General features: G+C 42.1%; 1 protein-coding gene across 6 annotated transcripts in view; it reads right to left on the bottom strand.

Annotated features, from left to right (window-relative positions):
* THSD7B (thrombospondin type 1 domain containing 7B) overlaps positions 1–17,435 on the bottom strand; it is a 298,549-nt gene that overhangs the window by 35,252 nt on the left and 245,862 nt on the right. The window lies entirely within an intron of this gene.

Below are 17,435 nucleotides of genomic sequence, written 5' to 3'. Positions count from 1 at the left end.
ATTCCCTGTTGCTTTGCATGAAGCATAATGTGCTGCCCTGGAAAAATACAACACACCTAAAATTTCTTCTTCCACACACCAAAACCTCCTCAGCCTGCTGTGAAGCCATTTCATTCTCACCATTAGAATAACTATAAATCAATAACCTTCTTCCCAACTATCCCACAAAAAGACTCAGACACATGTTTAATAATTTCCAGCTTCATTTTAAAATAGCACATTATGACTAGACATGTTGTGGCTACAACTATAAGGAAACTCTCTTTTGTAACGTTTTGGAGGTAGAAGACAAGAAAATTGAGATACCGGTCAGAAAACTAAATTGTGTCCCATCAGAAAATCACCTTTATTTCAAATTGAAGGAAGACAACTTGCAAAGGAAAACTCCTCCAAAACAGAAAATGTCAGAAACTAAATTTAACTGTGGGTCTGCCTATAGATTGTGCATAGGTTTAGCAGAGAAGGAAGAATAACAGATGATGAAAAGTGTAAAATACATAAAGGTGAAAAGACAGGAAGGAGGGAAATCAAAGTCTGAACTGGTGAGGGCAAGGGCAATATGAACTAGCAAGAACATCACATTTCACACAGAGGAGAGGAAAGGGAAAGGAACAAAGGGGAAAAAGGCAGTCATTAGCACCATTTCCCCTGCATATTATTAAGCACAGATTACAAACCTGGACATGGCTTTGAGCAACCTGAACTAGCAGAAGGTGCCCATGATGGGGGAGTTGCAAACATGGATCTTTAAGGTCCATTTGAAGTGAAAGCACTCTCTGGTTCTGTGTGGACTGCACACCAAGGCCCTGGCATTTGGCCTGACTCCAGCATGCACAGGTGTCTGTGTGCTGTACAGACTGCACACACAGCAAAGCTTCTCACACTGAGCAAGCAGCACCACAAGCACTGCTAATTAGCTGAGCAGCCAGGCTCGTTATCATTAATGGTGTACATGGGAGCACAGAAAAGCAGCACTCACCGAGCCTGGGCTCAGCAGCAGGCAGCAGGGAGCCCATGGGTGCTGGGACACAGCTGAAGCCTCCATCCTGCCCTGCCAGCCTCACCTCCACAGCCCTGCACACACCGGGGACAGCAGCAATCCCTCTCCAGGCACTGCAAAGCCTTTGTGTTCCCCACAGACATCCATCCAGGAGATGGATGTAGAGTCATGGAGTATTTATTAGTTTCCCTGCTCCACAGGGCAAAGGAAAAACTACAGCCTGCCATGCACAGGAGACGATTAGTGGGGGAAACAGGTGCTTGAAGCATGATTGGGTTTTTCCTCATCACAGAGGGAATGAGCAAAGAGCCAAACTTGGGCAAAACCGGCTGCCAGGGGCCAGTCCAGGGAGAAGGTGCCTCACAGGGCAGTGTCAAGGATGGTAAAACTTAGTAAGTTTTATAAAGAGCTGGGTGGCCTGTTCCTGCTGTTTAGACTTCTGGAGAGGAAGCTGATGTTTGGGGCAGGCAGGAGATGCTGCCTTCCCTCCCTCTCTCCACAGGCATAGCAGGGCAGCCAGGCCAGCAAAAACAGCAGCTTTGGAAATTTAAAATTCTTTTTGTTGCTCTATTAAATAACCCCTCCTCAGGGTTAGAGCATACCACTGTGAAACCTGCAGGTTCACAGCACTGCCAGGTTCAGCACTTGCCCTCCAGAAGCCAGGGTGAGGCCTGAGCTTGGGAAACCCATTTCCTTGTCTCAGTGACCTCTGATTGTTCTGCTTTAACATCTGGTAAACATCAGACCTCTCCTAACCAGCAAAGCCCACGTGTGGATAGCAGCAAAGGCTTAACATCAGGATTTACCATAAAGGTTTTTTAGTGGTCAAAACCTCCTGTGGCATGTACTTGCTGTAGGAACTGTGTAGGAAAACCAGACAGAGTTGGGCATGGATACCACGTGAACTAAAATCTATCTGAGGAATCCTGTGAGCCAAAACAGAAATCCCATGGCACTGACACAAATGTACAGAATGTGAAGTGATACTTCAAATGTGCTCTTTAAAGAGCAGGGAGGATCACAATTACAAAACAGGGCACTTCTACTCTGCTGTCTGACTGTGTCAAACGAGTTTGATCACGTGTGAAAGTGCCATCATCTCTCTCCAAAGACAGACAGACAGACTGACAGACAGACACCCCACTTTGTGCTGGAGGAGGGAGGACACAGCACTGGCTGCATGTACCTCAGATCCCCAGTGATCTGCTGCTGACGTGTGCAGCACTTCCTCCTTGGTCAGGATCACCAGCTTACACTCACCACCAAAAACCTGAACTATAATTGTCACAAATAACCTGTTTTCCTACGTTGTTGTGCTGACACCACAGCACATCGTTCCTGTGAACAAGTTCTCCCCTCTGCCCTGCATCAGTGCTGAGCAATGCCATCTCTGGCAGCACCTCTGGGACACTGGGGAGATGTAAATAACCACCTGCGTCACTGGGAGGAACAGATTTCTTCAGAACAAGTTACAACAGGCACCCATGGATGCCATTAAGCTTTTAAGTGGGAATCTCGAGAAGATGCAAGATTTCCACAGGTGGAACTCTGTGGGAATGAGTTCAGGAAGCTGTGAATACAATTTGTAACTCCATCTTTGCATTTAAAAACCACAGTGATGTGGCATGTGGTCCTTTCCTCCACAGGAGAATGTTTTCCTCCCATTTTCTCTCCTGACTTGCCGTAATTCGTTTTCAATCATCTCCAAGTCTTCATTTTTATTTTTTTTAAATTTGAAAAATAACCTACAACAAACCTTAAGGCCTTTCATTCCTGTTTTGCTAGGAGCTGTGCTACTTAAAGAGGTTAAAGAGACATGCTCTTGATTTTTCATTTTCAAAGGGTTTTGACTAAGCACTGATGTTCTGTGGGTCCCACAAAACAGAGGACCCTAGGTTCACTTTTCCTGGGTCTATGGGAACACCCCTGTCCCAACCCTGGACAGGGGCTGGGATGGGATGTGGTGTCCTCACTCCCTCACCATCCCGGGAATCCAAAGCACCCAATCCTGGACGGAGTCGGGATGTGTTCCCACGGATCCTGGCTGTAACAGAGTGCATCCAACCTTCAAATTACACATGGTCTACGTCTCCTGGCCCCCATCAAGTCTGCCATCCACTACCTCTGCTGCAGATACAGAAGTCCCTTGTGAAGCTAGGACTTCTCTTCCCAAGCACAAAAACAACAGTTCCTTTGAAAATAATCTGCTTAATGCTCATCCTTCCCCCAGCTTATGCAAACCTGCTATGACAGTGCGTTTACAAGCCCCTTCCCACTGAGCCCCCCACCCATGTACGGAGCTTTAGTGCCACAATCCATGTCCCGAAGGACAAAACTAAAATTAATTCTATGCAATAGGCACAGGAACCCGATGTTCTGCATGGAGGCAGAAAGATGCTGGAAGCTGCAGACACTTGACCTGCAAGGAGCTGCAGAGATCAGCACCCAGGGTGACCAGCCTGGCTTCATCCCTTACTGCCTCAAGAAATAAACACAGGCTTCTGGCATTTTAGCAAATTAACTGCTTTCCTCAATTGTTATTCATATTTACATGCTGGGCATTGAGCACTGGGCTCAATGAACCAAGGGCTGAAATGATGCCTGTGAAGCCAAGGGGAGTTTTGCTGCTGCCTTTCACAGCATCACTGTATCACTCTTTATAATCAGAGTTAACCTGGAATACTGCTTTAACACCTGAATCCAAATAACAAGTAGATTGGCGCAGTTCTCAATGAATTAAAGAGAAGGACAAAAACTACTTTTTAAGAGACAGACTGCTAAAGCTTACCCTAATAAAAGAACCCAGTTGCCATTCACTCAAATGCAAATCCTATACCCTTGCTAAAGCATTACTGACTTAGACAGTTACTTCAACAAGATATACAAATATTAATCTATTTAATTTCTCTTTTAATAGATGATACTTGCATTTTAATGAAAAATCTAAATATCTAACCACCAAAGAGCTTTAGTGTGATTTATAATGTTCTCTAATGTACTTATTTAAATGTAGGCTTGCAATGGACTTATAGAAATAAATGCACTTGCTCAGCAGATGTGATTCATTAAAAGAAATTCACACCTATACTTCAGGTAGCCTGTCTGATGAGCATCTGCAGAATAAACTAGAACGAGGTTCAACACTTCTGAAAATCATAGTGACTTCATATTTCAGTGAACATCAAGATTTATTGTCCCTCAAGGTAAATATTGACTCTGGTTTTCCCTCAGTCAATATTTTAGCTTTCATGACAGTAAATCTTGGTGTTCACTCCAACTAAGTCAATATCTGCTTATTATATTAGAACAACCAAACTGATCACTGTAGCAGTTGCCTGAGACCCTGAGGACTACCTCTGTGCTATTCATTTCTAATACAAATGGGCTAAATTCATTGCTAACATAAGTTCATTTCACATGGCTGCCTTTACATCAAGGTTACATTAGACCTAATACATTGAAATAGTCAAAACTGAAGAAACAGCAACCCATTTTCAAACTATGGACACCACCATGAGTAACAGTAGAGAAGATTGCATATCAGAAAGAGAGGTGCCTTGCTCTGGTTTGCAAAGACACTTGCTGGTAAGGGTTAAAACCACTCCTACTGACACTGGACAGCAATTTCCTCACTTTTAATACTTTTTGCATAACCACTTGTATGTTCTCTGCATCTCCATGCTGCAAGAGGAGGCAGCAGTGGGATGCTCTCCTCCTCTTAGAGATTATGGCCACCAGCTGGTGACATGTGGGCCACAGCCAGCACTTCTCTTTCAACCACCCTGACACAAATGGATCCACAGTATGGTGGGAAATTCATCTGAAAAAATGTCCATTCATTGTAATAATCTACAAATTTGACTTCTATGTTGTCTCCATCTCATTCATCCAAATATTTTCTTTGGCTGAAAGATGTCCATATATTAACTGAGTAACTTTTATAATGTTCCAATACCGCTTTCACATTCTGTTTAATCCTAACCAGATAATTTCTAACAATGAAATTCTTTTATTTAATTCTTTAAAACTGAATTTAAAATGGAGTACTTGCTTTGTTAATTACTTAACTGCGTGCTTGATTTGGCAGATCTAAGCACACACTTAAAAGTTTTACTGAATTAACTGTGTGTCTGAAGGACAAGTACTTGCACATTAACAAACACTACATCACAGAAATTATCTCATTAAAATTTCAACATTAAATAGTTCTCTTTAAAATAAAATTGATTTTATTTCATGCTAGTTTATATATCGATCACGATTGCCAGAAATATGCTAACTGTTGAACAGTTAATTTTCAAGCAAATTAGATTTTGCAAAGCATCAGCTTCACTGATGAATACTTGTCTTTAGGTATTTGGATGCTGCAGCAAATAGCCACCAAAACATTAAAAAAACTGCTCAAAATGACTTAGAGCACAAAAGTTTGAACAGATCTGTGGTAAGACTTCTAAATTATCGAATTCCTGAATTTTGTACGCCTTTAGCAGATCCCTGCACAAATACTTTTGAAACAAATTCAGCAGTTTTAGTTTTCATTTACACCCAAATCAAAGGAGTTTGTGTATCTTACCTCCCCTTTGTGGTATGAAGAAAAGAAAATCAATTAGAGCTTTGCTAAGGTTCTTTAAAGCCTTCACTGGCGTTGAACCAAAATAAACCTGAAATTGTCTAAAACTTTGCATCTGGGCAAAGTTGGGATCCATTTTGGGAAGTTCAGAGCCAGGGCAGTAATTACAGCAGCACAGACACAGAGTTGCAGCAGTTTCCAGGATCTGCCCCGTGAGCAGCGTGGGAGCCCCTGCACAAACAGACCCCTCACCCTTACTCCGCTACTTCAGAAACTGCTGAAAAATGATTTTCTCTGAAAAGAGTGAAAACCCTTATCAAGCCTCTGAAGTTTCTCCTGCTCTTCATTATCTATTTATAGCCCAATCCTCAAAACTGCTCAACTTTAATCCTAATTTACACATGAGACAAGTGAGGATGAAGAGTTGTGTGATTTCCTGGAGGGTGGCAAGGAAGCCCTCAGGGAGTGGGGGACTCAATCTGGAAATGCCCAATTTCTTGCACTAACTGAATGATATCTCAGCTTCAAATCAGATCCTGAAAAGTTCAGATAAGGACATTTCAGGATGAAGCCATCAAAAAAAAAAAGCAGCACTGTTAACATTCTGGCTGCAAAATGAGGAAAAGAGGAGAAATTAGGAAAGCAACTGGGTGTTCTTGCTATAAAGACATCTGGACGCTCCATTTTCCCTCACCACAGCCATTAGATGCTTTTACTTCATCTGGTTTTTTTGCTGGACTTTACAAAATGCTCCTAGTAAATCTCCTACTTTCTTCTAATGAATAATTGAATATTCAAAGTCAGACACTGATTTATTTCAAATTCTTAAGTGCAATGAGTGGAAAATGCCTTGTTTAGGAAGTTAATTGAAGCAAGCTCTGTCGAACCCCAGTCATTACATCTCACTCTGATAGAACTACCATGATCAGGAAGGTTTATTAATTCATATTTACGAGTAGTAAGTGGTTTTAGTTTCTGTGAGATTGGTGCAGGCACTAGAAACACCAAGTTGTAACATGGTAAAGCGTGAGTGCTCTTTCTCAGAGATTAAAATACCAAGTTGGCATCATCCAACATGAGTAAATAAAGAAAAAATCTGCAGCTCCTGGCCCCAAACCTGCCTGGTTTTACTCATGGTCAGTACAACCTCTGAGAAGCAGGGCATAGCACAAAGTATAACTCTGCACATATTAATTGGGTATTTATTTCTACCTGAAATACTCAGGCAAGACAATTTAATCTCAGAGCTATGCAAAAAAAATTGAGGCGTTAAAATGGGAATGGGGGCTTATAAGAATACAATCACAAACGGCCAGTTCCTGTGCCTCTGCTTTTTATTTTACATTTTAATTATATTTCATTCCTATCAAGAAAATATTGAATCCAGATAAGATACTAACAAAAGCCATCTCACTATGTTGTCAAATACAGGGGTTTAAAACAAGGCAGAAACTCATTAGTGAGAGTTTCAGTGCATTTTTGCAGATTTTAGAAGTTGTAGGTGCTGCTGCCTCCCTGTCACAAAGCCAGGCAAGCACGGAAAATCCAAGTAGATACAAATAAATCAATATCCCTTGTTTCTGAAACAGCACATTTTGCTGTAGCTGAAGTTTCAGGGGTAACAAACAAATGTGGCACCTCTCTGGATGAATCTGTTATGTTATAATAATGTTGGATCCAGTTTTAAAGAGAGGAAGAGAAAAAAAAGCTGATTGATGAAGAAAACACCAAAGCCCTTTTTTACTAGATGAGAACGACAAGATGAAGACAGATTGCAACACCAACCTGAGCCTTTGTAGATGTCCATGTTAGCAGGGCATGACAAGCAGAAAGGAAAGAAAATTATATATTCATTAGTTTAGCTGCTGCACGATAATATTGCAAAAAAAAAAAAAAAAAAGGAAAAAAAAGCAGAAAATCTGCTTAAAATAAAATTGCCACAATGTAATGTTGCATTCAATCCTTTGATTTCCCCATCTTTTAAAAAATACCTCAAGCAGAAATCAAGCATTTCTTTGTGAGTGAATGAAAAGCACTACTATGCTGAAGAATAAAGCAGAGTTCATTCAGCCCCATCCAGCAACCCTCTGGAGCTCACCACAGTGTCTCACAATCAAAGTTTAGGATAATAAGAAAAAAAAATTTAAAATCTATCAAAATCTGTGAAAATCTATGAACCTGAAATCTGGTGAGACACCCCACAATTACAGATTATCAGTCATAACAGACCAGAAGGGCTTTCATATATTTAAGTATTAATAGGGTGCAATTAATTGGGTGAAATTAATAACGACAGCTGCAGCTGCCATGTCCTTCTCCTCTTATCTGGCTGAAACACCCAAGGATGCCCCCACAGAGGTGTGGTGTGGCAGGAGCCACCCCAGCCTGGGGACACGGGGCTCTGGAGCCTGTCACCGCCACCACCGCGGTTCCCTGCCCTGCCAGCCGGCGCTCCCAGACCAAATCACTGCTCCAGCAGGTCAGAAACCTGCCCCAGCGGGATATGAGCAAGTAATTACTCGATCCAGAAGCCAAGTCATCTGTCACATGAAATGAAATAAACGCCGTCACTAAACACAAACAGTCCCACAGAAGCACTTTCTTTGTAGGCATCTGGACAATAGGCAATTTAAAGAAAAGACCATCAGAGCTTCCTGCTAAGTTAAAAATGATGCCTTGGAGACAAAGCTCAGCCCTAGCCTTTCTTTTAGGAGATTTTAAATCATTTCAAGGTCTAAGAGCTTCAAATTGATATTCTATCAGTTTATTTTCACGTCTTAAGCAAGAATGAATTAACGCGACAAGAGCGGTCACGTCTGTCCTTACTGTAGTATGATCTTGAACTGATAATTTTTCCACACGAGATTTAAAACCAGTTAACTGACAAGAACAATTTGATTGATAGCACTATAGACAAGAGATAGAAGAGACTGGGAAGTGTCAGGCAGTTGAAAGTTATGTTTTTTGAAACACTCTTCTATGAGGCTACACCAAAGGCTGGAAGCAGAGAGAACTGCAAACTGCTCCTGAGGCTTCCCGCAGTCACAGCAAGAAACAGTCCAGTTCGTGTTCCTGCAAAAGCAGGAATAGAAATGCAAACCAGCCCATAACCTGATTGTTTCGTTAGGATGAGACTGTGGCTCTCCCCCCAGCCCGCTCAGCAGCACGTCTCATTCCTCCACAGCAGCATCCAGGCAGAAACGGATGCTCGCAGGGAGAGCGGGACAGGCGCTGATGGATGAGTGATAGATCCCATAGCTTCAGAGCTCAGAGAGATCAGCCACAGCCTGATTAGTAACTGGAGCTGGAAAAATTCTCCTGGAAGAGCAAAATAGTGCAGAAGGCAGGGGATGTTGCACGGCCTGCTCGTGGGAGCTGTCTTACTGCCAGGACAGGCAGATGTTAGTACCGCGTTTAGACGCGGCAGTAACTCGAGTGATTTTCTCCCTGTAATTACAGGTGAGGCAAAGGCAGATCCCCCAGCAGTGCTGCACAGAGCCCAGCCTTGGGGCCAGGCATACAAATCCACAGATGTGAAGGCAGCTAAAGCCACACCACTGCACACTTAAATATCCTGCAATTGTTACAATCTGACAGGTTTTATGGCTATTTCTTGCAGGTGGATCAAGACAGAAAGGATTTAGGTACAGAAGAGCTGAGTTTTCTTCCCCAAATGCATATGTTTAAGGAAAATGATGTGCTGCAGAGAGAAACCATGCTTCTACCTGAAAGAACATTCATGTTTAATAAACTAAAGGCTCCCTTGAGCCAGAAGTTAAATTTTATCCAACCTACTTCAAACATCAGAGTGCACATACACTGTCCCCAAGCCAAAAGAGAAGTGGCTTGTGAGCCACTACCTTGTGGGGTAGCTGACCTCCCTGTAGTTCTGGGTATCTTCTCTGTTTCCATTCCTTTCTTTCAGGGCAGGGAATATGTATTTTCAAATTCCTACATTTCTATCACCGACCTGTAGTTTGAGGTTAAATGCTTTACATGGACTTGCACAAATCCACACGAATCAATGCAGACTTCTACTGAATTCCACTGGGATGTGCTGTAGCAAGCAAGAAACATCTGAACATTTATAGGTGCTTCACTAAAATTTAGGGAAAAAAAAGTATTGATCATGGTGAATTTTTGCTGCAGTATGTATTTATTTAAAATGGACATCAATACTGCCTATATATTGCTGATTAATGAGAAGCTATATGAAAAGTAAATAGATGGGTTTTTGAATAAATCTGACAAGGAACACACTCCTAGGGGTGTGCAAGGGGGGGTTGGACTAGATAATATTTAAGGTCCCTTCCAACCCAAACCATTCTATGATTCAGTGAGGGAACAACAGAATAATTTCATGCACATGTGCCCATGCCCTGCAAACACCAGCATCTAGAACAGAGGTATATTTTCTTGGTTTTAGGGAGTTTATGGATGTCTGACTACAGGAACCCTACCAGAACACTGAACTCCTGGTTTGCTCACACACCAGAGGGTACTGTACCCTATAACAAGCACCACCAGTGCACCAAGTCCTGCTCTGTACCACCATTCAGGATTGGTATGTCAGGGCAGGAGTGATTCAGCAGTTCTCACACCTCTGCCATTCCCTGGAGCAGCATCTTCACACATCCATGATTCCAGAAATAATGGAGCAAAAAAGGCTGTTTCACAAAACAATAAGGAAGAAATAGAAAGCAAATGCATATGGGGACTACACAACCCAGCTGTGCTGTGCAATGTGTTGTATACATGAACCACTCTACCTGAAACCTTTCAGAGGATTAAATAATGCAACACAACAAATGGCATGTGATATCAATTAGAGGACACAGTAATTTAAAGATCATGCAAATGGTCTAAAAGAAAGTATGCACTCAGCCCATTGAAGATGAGAAAGTAAGGAAAATTATCAAGGCAGAAACAAGAAACTGATGTTGAATAGCAGATCTGACAGGAACTGAAGAGTCAAAGAAATAAGGGGAAACACCATTACCTATCACAAGAACCATACAGAAAAAGCCTAATACCTAAAAAAAAAGTCAATTTACAACAGAGGGAATGCAGAAAATGGAAGATCACCAATAGGGCGAAGACAAAGAAAGGTGACACAGACTTTTTATGAAAGATACTGACTCAGAAAGTTTGGCCAACAAGGAGGGCAAATTGAAGAGACACTTGAAATAACTTCTGTGTCAATGGGGTTATTCAGGAATGACAGAGACAAGATGCCCAGCACCTTCAGAAGATGCAATGCAAGAGAGCTGGAGGAAGAAATGAGGAAAACAGTGAATTGCACAGCAGTCAAACTTTTATTCTTTGGAAAATATTTTTCTACAGACATCATCTATAAGCAGCAGAAAATAACAAGAAGATGAGTATCAGGCAGCATAGGTTTGTCAAGAACAAACTGCGTGAAATCATTCTAATGTTCTTCAGTAACAGGATAAGAGATGCTGTGGATAGGGATGAAATGGCAGGTATTATGTCGACCTTAGTAAGCTTTTCACTTTTTCAAACCTTCAGGCTAAGGAAATATGGTTTGGATTAATCTTACACTCTGCAGTACAATGCTGGAAAATCACATTCAGAATAGTAAAGTGTGAAACTGGCAAGAAACTACACACATAGCTCTGCAGAGCTTTATGAGCTTTTATTTTATCCAGTCATATTCCTTGTTTTCATTAATGTGGGACTGATGGACTGAAAATGATTCTTAGTGGCTGTGGATGCTGCCAAGGTGAGAGGGACTGCAAGGCAACTGGAGGACAGGGAAAGAATTCAAGATGTACTTTATGAACTGGTGACATGGAGTGAAAAAATAGGTTGAAAGACAAGTACAGAACTACAGTGACCAGAGACTGACCAGACAACAGCGAGCGAGAAACAACCAGCCTTCAGTGGTACCACTGTCCTGGATCCAGAAATTGCAGAGAACCATAGAGAGAATGTGATTCAGTAGTATAGTAAAATGATGAGACAAATGCAGAGTTTGTAAAACACTGAGGTACCACTTCAGCTGTGGCACAGATTCAGCTCAGGAAGCACATCCAAGCTTAGGTACCCAACTTCATGAGAAATCTGAAAGATTTGAACCAACTGGGGAACAACTGATGACAGCAACACAATAAAGACCAGAATCAATTTGCCAAGGTGAGTGGTGGCATTTTCTCTGTTGCTTTACAGGCAAACATTTAAAACACCAATATAATTAGTTACCATCTATATGATGGCAGGTCTGTCAACAAAGCATGATATCACTGTCAGATAAAATAGCAATGCTTAGCCATAAAAAGAAATAACTCTGCTGTATCACACCAGCTGCAGAGTAGCAAAAAGACACCTGAGAGAGCTTTAAAGTGATCTTCCATCAGCTTGAAACCATCTATCTACAGCATCACTGAGCTCTATGCTGGCTTATTCACTGCTGCCTTGAATAAATCACAGATTGCCAGACTCTGTTGTGGAAACCAGGGGCTGTCTTATACCTCATAGAGAAACAGGGGGGAGGAATTGCCATTCTATTAAATATTAACAACACTGTTGTTGTAACACTGCCTACAGTCCTAGCTCCTCTTTGTAAAAGTAGCATTGATAATGACAGAGCAGTTAAAGGAAACCCAGGAAAAAGGAGATTTAATTATTTTTGAGAATATATAGAGAGAACTTCTCTTAGAGGACCTCTTTTTAAGCTAGCAGGTAAAGATGTATATTCCCAAGGCTCAGAGCTGTAGTTAGACAAATTCCAAAGAGTGTTCCTTTCCACAAACCTCACCAGCTAGGCAGGGATTTGACTGCAGACAAGGAGCTTCTCCTGTACAAGAGGACAAAGCAGACCCTCATCATCATCCTCACCATCATCATGTACCTCTGGTCTTAGGATCTCTGAATGAGGAACTCCACAAAAGACATCAAAATCATGTATTAATCATCCAGTGAGCGCCACATTTATTAAGCCACACTACATACTTTAAATATAAATTGCACATTGAAGTTGAAGGAATTATTGCGTGGATTTCACGTACATTTTTGAGAGGCTCTCAAAAAACCACAGTTCTGCATTATAGATCAGAGGCACACTGAAGTTCAGCCAGTTCATGTATCATCCCATAAATGTTGATCCCCCAAAGATGACAATATTTTATTTACTGCATCAGCTCTAGCTACTAAATTTTAAGCAAGATAGGAGCTAGAATTCAGCAGGAGAATACAGTTCTTAGCTAGGTCATGATGGTACCAGTGCCATCAGAATGAAGCAGGAAAACAAAAAAAAAGCAATTATTTAAATAAAGCAAACACTCCCCTGCCTGCATCTATTCATCAATGAATTCTGCCATTTCTCAACTGTAACTCTGGGGTAGGTAAAATAGATGGAATACTTGGAAATGCAAATTGGAATCTCCTGTCTCTGGAGTGAGGCTTCCATGTCTTTGGTTTGCTCCTGAGACAGCTGCTCCTGCTGGCTTTTATTACTAAGACTCCTTAGTTAGAAGTGCATCTCTGACCTTCCTGCAGGTCAGTGAGTAGTACCTGGCATATGGACAAATGTATGCATGTATGCATGGATATCACTAGGAATAAACAGGAGCTGATTGACAGGAAAGTGAGAAAAAAAAAAACAGAGAGAAAACAACTGGCAAAGAAGGGGAAATATTCACTGTGCAGAAGTGCATTTCAGGGGAAACAAGAAAAAGAGGAGAAATATGGTAACAAGGAATACTGGCAGTGACACCATGAAGGATAAAGGCAAAGAAAAGACAAAGGAAAACACTAAAGGAAGAGGCTCACTGTGTTTTACAAAGGCTTGACAAAGTATAACACAAAGCAAAATACGTCTGAGGCAGGACAGAGGCACACAGAGAAGCAATGATGAAGTTATCTGCAACAGGGAATACATGGAACCCTGCCGGGCTAGACTTGGGTCATCTCTTTGTGGTTTAGCAAGTCCTGTATCAGCTTCTGATCATGTGAGACACATGCAATAGATAGAAAAGTTGGAAAAACAGCAACACTTAAAAGGCTAATGCCTGTATATGTACTGACAGTTTGATAGTGACCTCAGTGCCATCGTTTGCTCTATTGGCAGCACTTACGTGGTTATTTTCAGCTTATTTCACAAAGACAGCTTTGGAAATCTTTGCTTTCTGCAAGCAATGCAGGTGTAAGAATCAAGCTCCATTCAGTTTGTACCAAAGCCTCTCTCCCAGTGCAGCTGCACACCAGTGTGTGTCCAGACACACAAATCTCAGAGAATCATGGAATCAGAGAACACGATGTTGGATGAGACCTCAGGGATCATCTGGTCCAACTTTTCCTGACAAAAGCAGAGTCAAGACAAAGTAGCCCAGCACCCTGTCCAGCATTATAAAAATGTCCAACACTGGGGAAACCACCACCTCCCTGGGGGGATTATTCCAATGGATTGTTCTCACTGTGAAAAAATGTCCTTGTGTCCAGCTGGAAGGAGTAACCTTTTTTTTCTACCTGTTGCCTTTTCCACACAAGTCTTTCCTGAAAGGGAGCCTCCACCTTCTTTGTAGCCACCCTTTAAGTACTGGGACATGGAATAAGCCACATTTCACTGCCTTTTCATTTCCACAGCAAGGACTGTAACTGCTCACATAAAGTACTCACATTTTAAAGTACTTGAGCATGGCAGTAAATTCCTCTCAGTGTTTATTACAGGGACATCAGACAGTTTGTAAATGACATTTTTAATTGCCAAATGTTGCCAAGTCTAGGCTATGAAGGACCAGCATAGAGTACATTGCTTCAGACAGCTATAGAGAAATATAGCCTGCTAGAGATCACTGAAAAACCCACTGCATTTGGAATAAATAATAGTTATAGGTTGGATTTTTGGTTGTTCTGTTGTTTTGGGGTTTTTTTCAGATTATGTAATAGAACAATTGAGTTGCCTTCTGTTACCTTCTATTATATCAACAAAAACTATCTGAGAAGGAAAAGCACCAAAGAAATTCCTTCTTTTGCACCATGGAAATGAAAAGAAAAGTAATCAACTGTTATTTGTGCCTGTGCATGTTTAGACATGGAAATATTTTTCTTAATAAATACAAAAGACATTGCAATTTTGAGGAAAACTGAAACCTGAGGCAGCATTTTTCCCTTCTCAACACAGTGGAAGATGCTTCTCAAGGACAGTTCCTGACTTTCTAACTCAGGCAACTACTGGACACCAACAAAAACAAACTATATTTCTCACTGTGATGGTCAGCAAAACAGGATATTCAAAATAAGCAACCCCAACCACAGAATTTATGCCTCTCTGTTCCTGCCTGGCTTCCTCCAGTGCTGGACAGAGGTCTCTGGATGTGCTCTTGTTAAACACAAGGAATGTGAGCAGGTAGCTGTGGTGCACTGCCAGCCAGAGGGCTCTTTGTAAATATCTCTGACATGGGATTCCCCACATGAAAGGAAAAAGGATTTATTTTCCTCACTCATCCAGACAAAATGATTATGGCTGCACCTGAGCACTGAAAAGTGAAACCAAAGCAGCTAAAGGAAAAACCTAATGGCATTTTGGGCAGGAGATGCATGGTTCACACAAGCAGAAGACATCAGAGATATCCCTACTGCTGGCACTTGGGACTCCCAGCTAAAATCAGGAACACATAAATCCCATCTCTCCAGTGGGGAATGCCATCGAAGCCACCCAGCACTGTTGCAGCCCCCTTCAGCAGCAGCCCAGAGGTGTTGGCATGTGCAGAATAGAAAGAGGGACCACAGCGTTCACCTGAGAGAAAAGTACTCTCAACACTCCTCCCTGCCTACTGGAAACTCACTTTGATGCTTTCCAAAGATTATAGTCTTGATGCTTTTGCATTCCTGGAATCAACAAAACACATCACCAACAGGGAGGGCTGGGGCAGAGAAAAAGCTGGTAACAGACACTGTTATAATGGCTATGCTTTTAAGGCCTCCTGGGGATGAGGTGAGATGCCACAGTGGGTAAAATACACCTTTCCTTGGGGAACAATTATGGGAGGCTTAAAGAAAATTAGGTGAAATACTGAAGGAAGCCCCTGATGGTGTATACAAGGGCAGCTCTAAAACAGAGAACAAACCAGGATACAGTGAAGCAAGATTATCTTTGCTTAGTACAGGAATATGTGTAGACTTCTTCAGAGCACATCTACTTATAGCAAATGTTTTCAACAATTCTAATGATAACACACATGCTTTTGTTGGGAATTACCCACCTCAGACTGGATGCTTCTAGAAGTCTATCTTGTTTTTATCCCAAAGCAATGTGATACTAAGCATGCAGACTTTTTTTCTGCTATATTGTCTCTTTTAGATTGTTTTCTTTGTTTTCATTGCACCACAAGCACACCAGAAGTGCAGACACAGCAACAGCAGACAGGGGATGTAGGCACATCTCCGGTGAGGTCAGGCTGGCTCGGCTGCAGAGAGGCGAGCGCTGCTCTGATACGGCAGAAATAACAGGACCATGAACGTGGTTATTCATCTTCCCCACAGCTCACTCCATCAGCAGAATTACACACAGCAGTAATCTACACCCAGGCCTCTGGTAGCACCTAACAAACCTGAGAAATTCTTACAGGAAGAATTTGTTTGGTCCTGTGTCAATGGTCCTTTCCCTCTGAAAAGGGCACTGTGGCATTGGCTGATTAGCTAGCAAGACTTTTCCTTACAGTCAGCCTCTATCTCCACTCTTAATTCCAGCCCATTACTCTTGTTATACCCCTGGGCACCACATTGTGCAACCAGTGTCTCTCCTTGATATTTACACCCTTTATGTGTTTGAGAACTGCCACAAACCCCCCCCAGACACTGCCCAGCCCCAGATGCCTTTTCACAGCAGTATTTGGCTCTTCCCCCTCCCCCAGCAGTGGGGTGACACAGCTGTGTTATCTGCAGCCCAAAGTCCCAATCACAAGCAGCCTGGGCGGCACTGGGGGGCTGGATGGTCCCAGCCCACACAAGCCCTAGAAATCTTTAGCTTAAGCACACACAGGTTGAATCCAGACTTGGATGGAACAGGGGAGTATCCCATTCAAACATCACACCGTTTGCTCTCCCCTGGCTTCTTGGCCCATTTATTGTGCTCTTCCCAGGCATTAAAAAGGAAGAAGAGCTCTCTATCTATGTTTATTACGCAATTCAGTTTTATATCAGTATATTTAACTTGTTTACACTGAACTCTGCTGCCTTAGCAAAGAACCATTGAGAGGAGTCTTTGGGGATTACGTTCAGTATTTTCTCTTAATTAGGCCGCGCCGGCTCCTAAAATGCTCTTGCTGCTTTTATCTGCATCCTCCCACAAACTGGAACTGTGTATCTTAATATTGCATAAATGTTTTTACTCTTCTCTGAGATAAACCTAAGGAGATTAGAGTGGTCAGCTTCTCTCAGGTTCTTGCAGATTATTACCCATGACCTCACTGCCCTCATGTACATGTCCCTTATCTCCCTCCAGCACCTCCTGCTTTTGAATGCTTCTGATTACGTGATAGAGCCTGAAAAACGGCCAGGGGCTCCCTCTGTGATTTGCTCTTTGTGAAAATGCTCTCATTTGCTCACTCTTGCCTTTTCCTTTTTCAATAGACCATTTGGGACAATAACCTGAAAGCATTTATTGCAATTGGGCTGGTTTTCCAGAAACATTTGATCTGCCAGCTATTGAGATTCATCACAGCACTGGATTTCAGAAACCTGGAGGCAAGGGAATGTCCAAGATTTCCTAGAAGTCATGAGAAATCCAAGGACTAACCTCTACTGCCTGACCTAGCTCTCCTCAGGCTGCAGCACATTGCTCTGCAGAGATTATGGCTATTTAATATGAACATCAAGAAGAGTGTGAGGCTATAAATCACCTCA

Source organism: Cyanistes caeruleus, chromosome 7 (genome assembly GCF_971803275.1).
Source record: "Cyanistes caeruleus chromosome 7, bCyaCae1.hap1.1, whole genome shotgun sequence".
NCBI classification, from domain to species: Eukaryota; Metazoa; Chordata; class Aves; order Passeriformes; family Paridae; genus Cyanistes; species Cyanistes caeruleus.
The sequence above is the reverse complement of the archived record's forward strand: the minus strand, read 5'-3'. Positions and strand labels throughout refer to the sequence as shown.